Consider the following 9,840-nt stretch of genomic DNA (forward strand, 5'->3'; position numbering starts at 1 on the left):
TTATCTTCAGGTTCAGTAACTGAGCTTTTCGTTGACTCAGTTCTATTTCTTTGCCCTTTTCAATGTGTTATCTATTTCTGAACTCTTTGTGTTAATCTTCTGATTATCTAGTTGTTATTTTTGCATGATTTACATTTTAAAAAATTGTGTCAGTTTGTTTCCTGATTTTTCACCATAGTTTTGTCTGTTTTCCTTGCTTTCATCTGTAGTCTTCCTGATCTTTTTCATAATCCATTGAAATTCCCTAATTAACATTCTTTTAAATCCTTATCAGGTAGTTCCCTTACCATGTGTGGTGTTCTATTTTTTGACTCTCTATTTTGGTCACTTGTTTGAGGTACTCAGTCTTGTTTTGTTATGTAAGCTGAAATTATCTGTTTTCTCTGAGATATTGAGGCATTGTATTTATATTTAGTTGATTATTGGCTTATTCTCAGGCACTCATCACATGTTCCTAGAGGATGTAGTAGAAGTGTGAATGCAGTTAGTTCTCTGTTTACAGTTTGTGTAGCATAGTTTATGGTGGGTTTACATGCTTCTAGAAGCAGAGCCTCCTTGCCATGAACCAACCCCAGCTAGAACTGAGAATGTGCAGTAGTGGGTGCTACCACTCACTGAATTGGTGAGGAAAGGGACTGGCCATGCCCTAGCTGCAATGAAGGCACAGGAACAAGGGAGAATTTAACCCCTTGTTATCAATCTCCAGCTGTGTCTTTTGACTGCAGAATGCTGTATCAAGGGCTGCTCAGAAATGCTCAAGATGGCCATTCCTTGCCACTCCTGTAGTCCATCTGTATTTCGTCTCTCTCATTGTCCCTGTTCAGCTTCCTCTTCCAGTGGGCACTCAGTCCACCTCTTTGTCGTACCCTCTGATGCTTAGTGTTCCAAGATCACCCTTTGTATCTGTTTCAGTTGTCCATGTCTTTGTTGCAAAGGGTCAACTCAGTGTGTCTGCTACTCTGCCATCTTGTTTCAGACTCCCATGTATGATGTTTTTAATGTCATCCCACAACTCCTCTGATCTTTGGTCATTAGTGTCTACCACATTATATCTGCTCTTTTGTCAGTCCCCTCCAGTCTCTGCCACTGGCCATCCCTCGGTCAGCAGCTCCAGCACCACCTCTGGTTGGCGGTCCTCAGGCAAGACCACAGCAGAGGTGGCAGGATAGTGCCAGAAGAGCCAATCTACTCTTCTGCTGTTTCACTCGCTGTGGTGGACCTCAACGAGGTGTTAAGAACAGTTTCACTGCTGTACCAAGAGTACAAGCTGTTTATTCAGTAGGATTTGGAATTCCTAGAGAATTGTTGTTGTGAAAATCTGGAAAGTCTATCATTTGGTTTTCCATTTTGTTGGATTTCAAAGGAGCATCAAGAAACCATGAACAGCTTTAGTAAGAAGAGTTTGACTGCCATTTCCTTGATGATGGTTTTACTGCCAAGGACTTTCTGGACTAAAAAATAAATGAAGTCTCATCTTTAGATGACAAAGATGCCTTCTATGTTATGAATCTTGGGCACGTCCTAAATAAACATCTGAGATGGTTTAAAGCTCTTCCGCATGTCATCCCCTTTTATGAAGTCAATTATAACTATATCAGAGCTATAGTGAAGAGCCTAGCTGCCACTGGGACAGGATTTGACTACAATCAATTGGTACAAAGTCTTAGTGTGCCTCCTGAGAAAATACTTTGCAAATTCTTGTAAACAGTATCTCGAATTAAACATGCTGCCAATAATGGAGTTCAGATGATGACTTTTGATAGTGAAGTTGAGTTGATGAAAGTTGCCAGGGCACATCCAAAGGCAAAGTTAGTTTTTCAGATTGGCTTTGATGATCCCAAAGCAGTCTGTTGTCTCAGTGTTAAATTTGATGCCACACTCAAGACCAGCAGGCTTCTGTTAGAATGGGCTAACGAGCTAAATATTGGTGCCATTGGTGTCAGTTTCCATGTAGGAAGTAGCTGTACCAATCCTGAGACCTTTGTATAAGCAATCTCTGATGTTCGCTGAAGTTGGTTTCAACGTCTGCTAGATATTGGTGGTAGCTTTCCTGGATCTGAGGATATGAACCTTAAATTCTGAGGATATGAACCTTAAATATGAAGAGATCCAGTGTAATTAATTCATATTGACAAGTATTTTCCATCAGATTGTGAAGTGAAAATCAGAGCGGAACCAAACACATACTATGTTGCGTCAACTTTCACCTTTGCTGTTAATATCATTGCTAAGAAGTTTGTATTAAAGGCACGGGCTCTGATGACGTAGTTGAATCGTGTGAACAAACTTTTATGTATCATGTTAATGATGGAGTAGATGGATCATTTAATTGCATCCTTTATGATCACGCACATGTCAAACCCTTTCTGCAAAAGAGACCCAAACCAGATGAGAAGTATTATTTATCTAGCATATGGGAACCAGTGTGCAATAGCCTTCGTCAGATTGTTGAGCATGTGATCTGCCAGAAATGCATGTGGGTAATTGGATGCTGTTTGAAAACATTGGTGCTTATATTGTTGCTGCTGCTTAGGCTTTTAATGGGTTCTAGAAACCAACTATCTACTCTGTGATGTTTGGACCACCATGGCAACTGATGCAACAGATCAAAAACCACGAGTTCCCATCTGAAGTTGAGGAGGATATCAGCACCTATCTGTGTCTTGTGCTTGGGAAAGTGGAATGAAATGCCATCCGACACCTTGTGCTTCAGCTAGTATCAATATGTAGGTATTGTTTTGTAGCTGTTACTATGAATCGGAACCAACTCCACAGCACATAACAACAACAACAACTGCAAGTTTAGCTTGAATTGAGGGATCTAGAGGGACAATTTAACTATAAGAGTAGGATTGGCACAGATGCAACAATAAGGAAGACTAAATGATGGGGTCACATTTATCAGTGTTCCATGTGGAAACTATTTAAGTATTTGTTTTATATGTATTTTTATTCATTTTCCAAACATGCTACTAAAGAATGCACCCAGCTGCTAGGCAAGCATTTGAAACTTGACCAGTGGCAGAATGGGCCAAAAATTTAGTGTCATGACCCGTTTAAAAAATAAAGTATTTTGAAATTTCAAAAAGGAAAAAAAAAAAAAAATCTGCTTGTGAGATGGTGTCTAAACTCTGATAGGATATATTCAACCTTGTATTTTGGTTCTTACGAGCTTGTTTTGAATTTTTTCAGCTTCAATCTGAATTTGCATATGAAAAATTGATGATCTCTTTCATAGTTGACCCCTGGCATTGATTTGACTGAGGATATTGAGCATCTCCATTGTCTCTTCCAACAGGTTTAATCAATTTGATTCCTGTATATTCCATTTGAATTGTTGTAGTTCCATGTGGATTGTTGTTAACTGCCACCAAGTCAGTTTCAATTCCTACCAGACCCTGTCTCAGGTTTCTGATGGGTTTGAATTGTAGACCTTATGGTTCAAATCAGCCTTGAAGTCCAGTGCATTATCTTACAGCACCACACCAGGGTTCCACGTGTATAGTTATTGTTTATGTGGTTGAAAAGCAGTATTTGCAATAAGAAGTCATTGATCTTTAATATTTCTATAACTCAATCTTCAACTTAATTTCTATCACCAAAGCCATATTTTCCAACTACCGATTTCTCCCCTCTGTTTACAACTTTTGCATTCCAGTCACTAGTAATTATCAATGTATGCTGATTTGCATGTTTGATCAATTTCAGACTGAAGAAGTTAATAGAATTCTTCAGTGTCTTTATCATTGACTTTGGTGGTTGGTATGTAAATTTGAATAATTATTGTATTAACTGGTTTCCTTCTGGACATATAGATATTATCCTATCATAGAAAACATTGTACTTCAAGATAGATTATGAACTTTTTTTCTTTTTGATGATAAATACAATACCATTCTTCAATTTGTCATTCCCAGCATAATAAACCTTATGATTGCCTGATTTTAAATGGCCAGTACCAGTCCATTTCAACTCATTAATGCCTACGATATTGATCTTTGTTTCATTTATTTCTGATGATTTCCTATTTTCCTAGATTCATACTTCCTACATTCCACATTCCAATTACTAATGGATGAATGAAGCTGTTTCTTCTCACTCTGAGTCATGCCCCATCAGCAAATGAAAGTCCCCAAAGCTTTGCTCCATCCACGTTATTAAGGCTGACTCAGCTTTGGGGAGGCAACTCTTTCTCAGTCATAGTTGGAGTGCCTGCCAACTTGAGGTGCTTATCTTCTTGCAGTATATCAGACTATGTTTCACTGCTATTCGTAAGGTTTTCAGGGATAATTCTTCAGAAGTAAATGGCCTGTTTTTCCCCCTGCTTTGTTCTTAGTCTGAAATATCCATCAGAACCTGTCCACCACAGGTGATTCTGTTGGCATTTGAAAGACCAGCGACTTAGCTTCCAGCATCACATCAATATTCAAACAGGCACAGTAAGACACATTTGCAGTTATGACATACTGGTAAGAAGAGTGTAATTTCATTCTGGGTACCCCGAGGGTAAAATCAAGAAAAAATGGACAGGATTCCATTCAGAAATTTGTCATGAGAAATGAAGATAGATTCTGTATAGTCACCTAAGAATTGAAATGAAGGGGAAGAGCCATGGATTGAGAATGGAGGCCAGAAGAGTGAGGAGGTAAAAAGGTCTCATTTAACCAGCCGGGGGATGGCAGGAAAAGGGACATAGGAAATAGCAAAAGTAAAGGGCTGTGTGCTGGGTATAGCCTGAGAGGCACAAACGCATCACTGGAATGATGGTGGTGGTGGTTGTGTGCTGGGGAGTCAGTTCCAACTCATAGCGACCCTATAGAGGGTTTTCAAGACTGCAAATCTTTATGGAAACAAAAAGCCTCATCTTTCTCCTGTGGGGAACAGCTAGTAGTTTTGAACTGCTAACTCTGAGGTTAACAGCTTGACTCATAACCACTATGATATCAGTATAAGCCTGAGCATCTCACGTTTCCTAGTCCCTTCTTACTGAACAATGTGGAGACAAATGACTCTTACTCTGACCTACGTAGATCAGACCTGAAATAGAAATGTAAAAATAAACAAGCAAAGGAAACAACCAACCAGAGAAAGAAAGAAAAGAAACAAAACAAAAGCCTTTCTCACTTATGCAGACCTTCGTCTGTTGAGTGTTTCTTTCACATTCCCATATTCACATGCTTTTGCAGTCAGCAAAAAATTGACAACGGCAGCAGTCAGTTGAATTTTGATGATGAATAATGCATAGTGTGGTGCTATGTATTAAGGGTGAGTTTTGTTATATCATTTGAATTTTAGACTCCTGAATATGCTTCCAAAGGTGTTACCGCTTTTCAGAAACTACAGAAGGACCAGAAAGGAAATGAGAACTACAGCAAGAATGGAACTTTCTTTTTTTTTTTTAATCATATATTTTGCTTTTTAGTTGCTAAAACATTGATTAGTTCTTTGTCCAAATGAAATGAAATAATAATGGAAACCTGCTTCTCTGTATTATTATCAGAAACTCAGTGTCTCCTTGGCCCTATTGAATTGTTGTTGAACAATAGTTAGATGCACTATTTTCACATTGTACCGAACCATGAGTCTACCTGGGATGCCTGCATGCCTTGGTCTGGCCCCAGGTTCCCATAGAAATTCAAGTCAGCACCACAAGAGATCCCCTCTGCCTGGGAGGACAAAAGTGAGGGCTCAGCAGTCAAGACTGGGCCAAGTTAGAATCTAGGCAGCAGCCAAGACTACTCAAGAGGATCTGGTGCTCTGAGGGGGCTTCACTGCATCCTGTACTTTGAAGTCTCACCTAACTGGGTCCTTACAGTGCTTTGCCATCTACCCATCAAGAAAAGCCCTCAGAGACTAAGCTTGTTGGAGACTTGAACATTTTCTTGGCCTTCTAAGCAACTGGTTTTGCAACAGAGTTGCTTTTTGAGCAGAGAAATGGCAAAATGGCAAGGCAAACAGAGGGGCTCCCACTTCAATGCTACACTGACCAGTGAGTGTCCTGCCTCAGAGGGCTTCATGCTGAGTAACAGGGTCAAGATCATGAGGCTGTGGACACAATGTTGCAAGTGGGAGAAGAAGGAGGTAGGAAAAGGTTAAGCCCAAGTGAATTTCTGCAACAGGCATCTGTGCAGTGAGATTGCCCCATGAGCCCATCAGAGGAGATGGCGCCTGTCTGGCAGCTCCTCAGGGAAGTGGCCCTTGTTGGAGCCGTAGCACAGCAACTGCCAGCTACCTAAGGACACATGTCCTTTTCCAAATCCTTTCATCCTGAATAATTTTCTTCGCCATAAGAACCCCCTAGCTGAACTGTGGCCTAGTGGTGGGAGAATAGGGGGAGCAATCATTACATTCAATAAGAAACTGATGTTTGAAACTGTTTGGATTACTGAAAGTGACTAGAATGCCTCAAGTGTCAGTAAGTGATACGTATGAGTGTAGTTAAAGGGAGAGGTCAGAAAAAATAAAAGCAGTTCACATTTGAAACTTGCATTTTACAATTTACACTTGAATTCAGGCAGTCAATATACTGGTTACCCAAACATATGGGATATACGTTGGTTCTGTGGGTGGGATTCAAGGTTAAGGTGTGAAGGCTGAGAACACACAGCAGCAAAGATCAGTGGTCAGAAGTGTGGGTCAGACTTTCAGGAGGAGCAGGGGAAAGAATGCAGACACAACTGAAGGAATTGTCAGGATACTAACTCAAACATGCTAGCATAAATAGACAAATGAACAAAGCACACCAGGAGTGAGGAATGACAAGAGCACATGACAGCCAGGGGTAGTTCCTGGGCACAGATGAAGGGCTTCAAAAAGAACTTCTGTGCATGTGGCCTTGCATCCAAATTCCTCCTGAAACCTCAGAATCCAAACCCCACAGGAACATTGATTCTTCTTCAAGGCACAACTTTTCAATTTTGGCAAATTCCTAATCTTAGCAATATGGTCTATTTCTTAATACTAACAAAAGCAGGGAATGATTACTGCACAATGACCATTTCATTGACTTTAATATTCATGCCAACCATATGAGATAGGGGTTATGATTCCACCCACTGCCTTCCGGTCAATTCCGACTCATAGCACCCTAAGACAAGAACTTCTCCCATAGAGTTTCCAAGACTGTAAATCTTTATAGAAGCAGACTGCCTCATCTTTTTTTCTGCAGAGCAGCTGGAAGGTTTGAATTGTTGGACTTGCCCAATAGTTAACCCACTACACCACTAGGACCCGTTAGAACTATGATTGTTGTTAAATGCCGTTGAGTCAGTTCTGACCCATCACGACCCTGTATAGGGTTTCTGAGAAGCAACCGGTGAACTTGAACTGCCTATCTTGCAGTTCAAACAGCTTTGCAGTATGACGCATTAACCCACAGCACCACACTAGGTCTATGATTACCATCCCTATTTTACTGCAAAAAAAATCCTATGGCCCAGAGAGTGGGGCCCAGAAAACTTTCCACCGAAAGCTCTCCCTGACCTATTTCTATGGTGGAGCTGTTGTTGAGAAGTGACTGCTTAACCAGCTTTACTGGTATCTAAAAAAGGAGCTCTGGTAGCGTAGTGGTTATGAATCAGGCTGGGAACCTTAAGGTCAGCAGTTTGAAACTACCAGCTGCTCCGCAGGAGAAAGATGAGGCTTCCTGTTCCCGTAAAGATTTACAGCCTCAGAAACCCTGTACATGTTCGCTTTGGGTCAGAACCGACTCGACGGCACATAACAACAACAACAAATGTGTCTGAGAATTCCCTCTGTAGAATTCCCTGTGTCCTACAACCTCTGTGTCTATCCCTGCATCTAATCCAGCTAGTCTGACAGCACAGGTACTGGGTTAGCCATGAATGAACAGAGGCCGAGTCTCTTGAGTCCTTGGAATTTCCTCTAGGATAAGAATCCTAGGTGCATACCTGCCAGCAACCCCACATCTAGGGGCTCTCTGGAGCACATAACTCTTGGAACTAAACATGAGGTCCTGTGATGTGTGATCAGTGGGCTGTCAGATCAGAGGAGGGGTCCTGATAGAAAAGCATTAGCCTACTGGATCTGCCATGCTAACTCAAGGGACCCCCAGTTTGAAAATATAAGTGGGTAAACAAATGGTGCCACATCCTAGACTCCAACGTCTAACTGAACATGCCATTGAGTCAGTTCCGGTTCATTGTTGAGTACTGTTGAGTCAGTTCTGTATAGGGATTCTGAGGAGCAGCTGGTGGGTTTCAACTGCTGACTTTGTGGTTCATAGTCCAGTGCTGATCCACAGAGCCACACCAGAAGTCTAACTCATAGTGTCCTTATATAGAGTTTCCAAGACCACAAACTTTTATAGGAGCAGAAAATCTTGTCTTGCTCCTAAGAAACAGCTGGTAGATTCAAACTCTGAGCTTGCAGTTTGAAGCTCAGCTCATAATTTTCTACATTACCAGGGATCTTTGTTTTAGACTTTACACCATTAAAAAGCACACACAAACAAAATGTTAAAATACATTTTGTACTTGCGCTATTGTCACTATTGCTAGTTGTTGTTGAATTGGCTTATATCATGGTTACACCGTGTACAATAGAATGAGACATTGTGTCACCTTCACAATCACTGGTAGGCCTGCGTCCATTGCTGCATTCACCACGTCTTTTGAGAGCCTTTTACCTAGGTGATTATCCTCAGCACTCTAGCAACTGGGAGTGTTGTGATCACAGGGTTACACTGATTGAGTTTTGGAAATAGGTCTTCATGAAATCTGCTAATAATTGAAATACCTGTAGCATAGCTTCCAGCATGACAGCAATACAAGCCAGTGCAGTATGACAAACTGACAGATAGGTTGTTGTTGCTGTTGCCACATGCCATTGAGTCAGTACCGTCTCATAGTGACCCTATGCACAACAAAACAAAATGCTGCCCAGTCTTGGGCCAAACTCACAATTGTTGCTATATTTTAGCCCATTGATGCTGCCACTGTGTCAATCCATCTCACTGGGGGTCTTCCTCTTTTTCTCTGATCCTCCACTTAACCAAACATGATATCCTTCTCCAGTGATTGGTCCCTCCTGACAATATGTCTGAAGCATGAGAGACGAAGTCTGGCCATCCTGGCCTCCAAGGAACACTCTGGCTGCACTTCTTCCAACACAGATCTGTTGGTTCTTTTGGCAGCTCATGGCACTTTCAATATTCTCCTCCAACACCACAACTCAAAAGTATCAACTCTTCTACAGTCTTCCTTACTCACACTCCAACTTTCACATGCATATGAAGTTGCTGAAAATACCATGGTTTGGGTCAGGTACACCTTAGTCCTCAAACTGACATCTTGTTCTTCAAATAGGTGGTGGAGGTGGTGGTGTGCGGTGGAGTCAGTTTCGACTCATAGTGACCCTGTGCAGAATTTCTGAGGCTGTAAATCTTTACAGGAGCAGAAAGCCTCATCTTTCTCCCATGGGACAGCTGGTAGTTTCGAAATGCTGACTTTGAAGTTAGCAGCCCGACTCGTAACCATTACACTACCAGAGCTCCTTTTAAATAGGTTGTTCTTAAGTGCCATCGAGTTGGTTCTGACCCATAGCGACCCTAGATAGGTTTCCAAGGAGCAGTTCATGAGCTTGAACTGCTAACCTTGCAGTTCAAATGGCTTTGCAGTCTGGTGCATTAACCCACAGCACCACACCAGGACTCCTCCAAATAGGTTGTTTTTATTGTTGTTAAGTGCCATCGAGTCGATTCCATAGTGGGCATTATATATTATTAATTCACTTTTCACATGGTTGCACAGTGGTTCAAGTGCTTAACTGCCTTTGGAGTCACTGCTCAATTGCCTGCAGACATTGGGCCCACCCTGATCT

General features: G+C 41.5%; 1 pseudogene; it reads left to right on the forward strand.

The window, feature by feature from the left end:
• LOC102830928 overlaps window positions 1–2,730 on the forward strand; it is a 5,969-nt pseudogene extending 3,239 nt beyond the window's left edge.
• The last annotated feature ends 7,110 nt before the right edge of the window (window positions 2,731–9,840 follow it).

The sequence above is a fragment of the Chrysochloris asiatica genome, unplaced genomic scaffold (assembly GCF_000296735.1).
Source record: "Chrysochloris asiatica unplaced genomic scaffold, ChrAsi1.0 scaffold00265, whole genome shotgun sequence".
In the NCBI taxonomy this organism is placed as follows: domain Eukaryota; kingdom Metazoa; phylum Chordata; class Mammalia; order Afrosoricida; family Chrysochloridae; genus Chrysochloris; species Chrysochloris asiatica.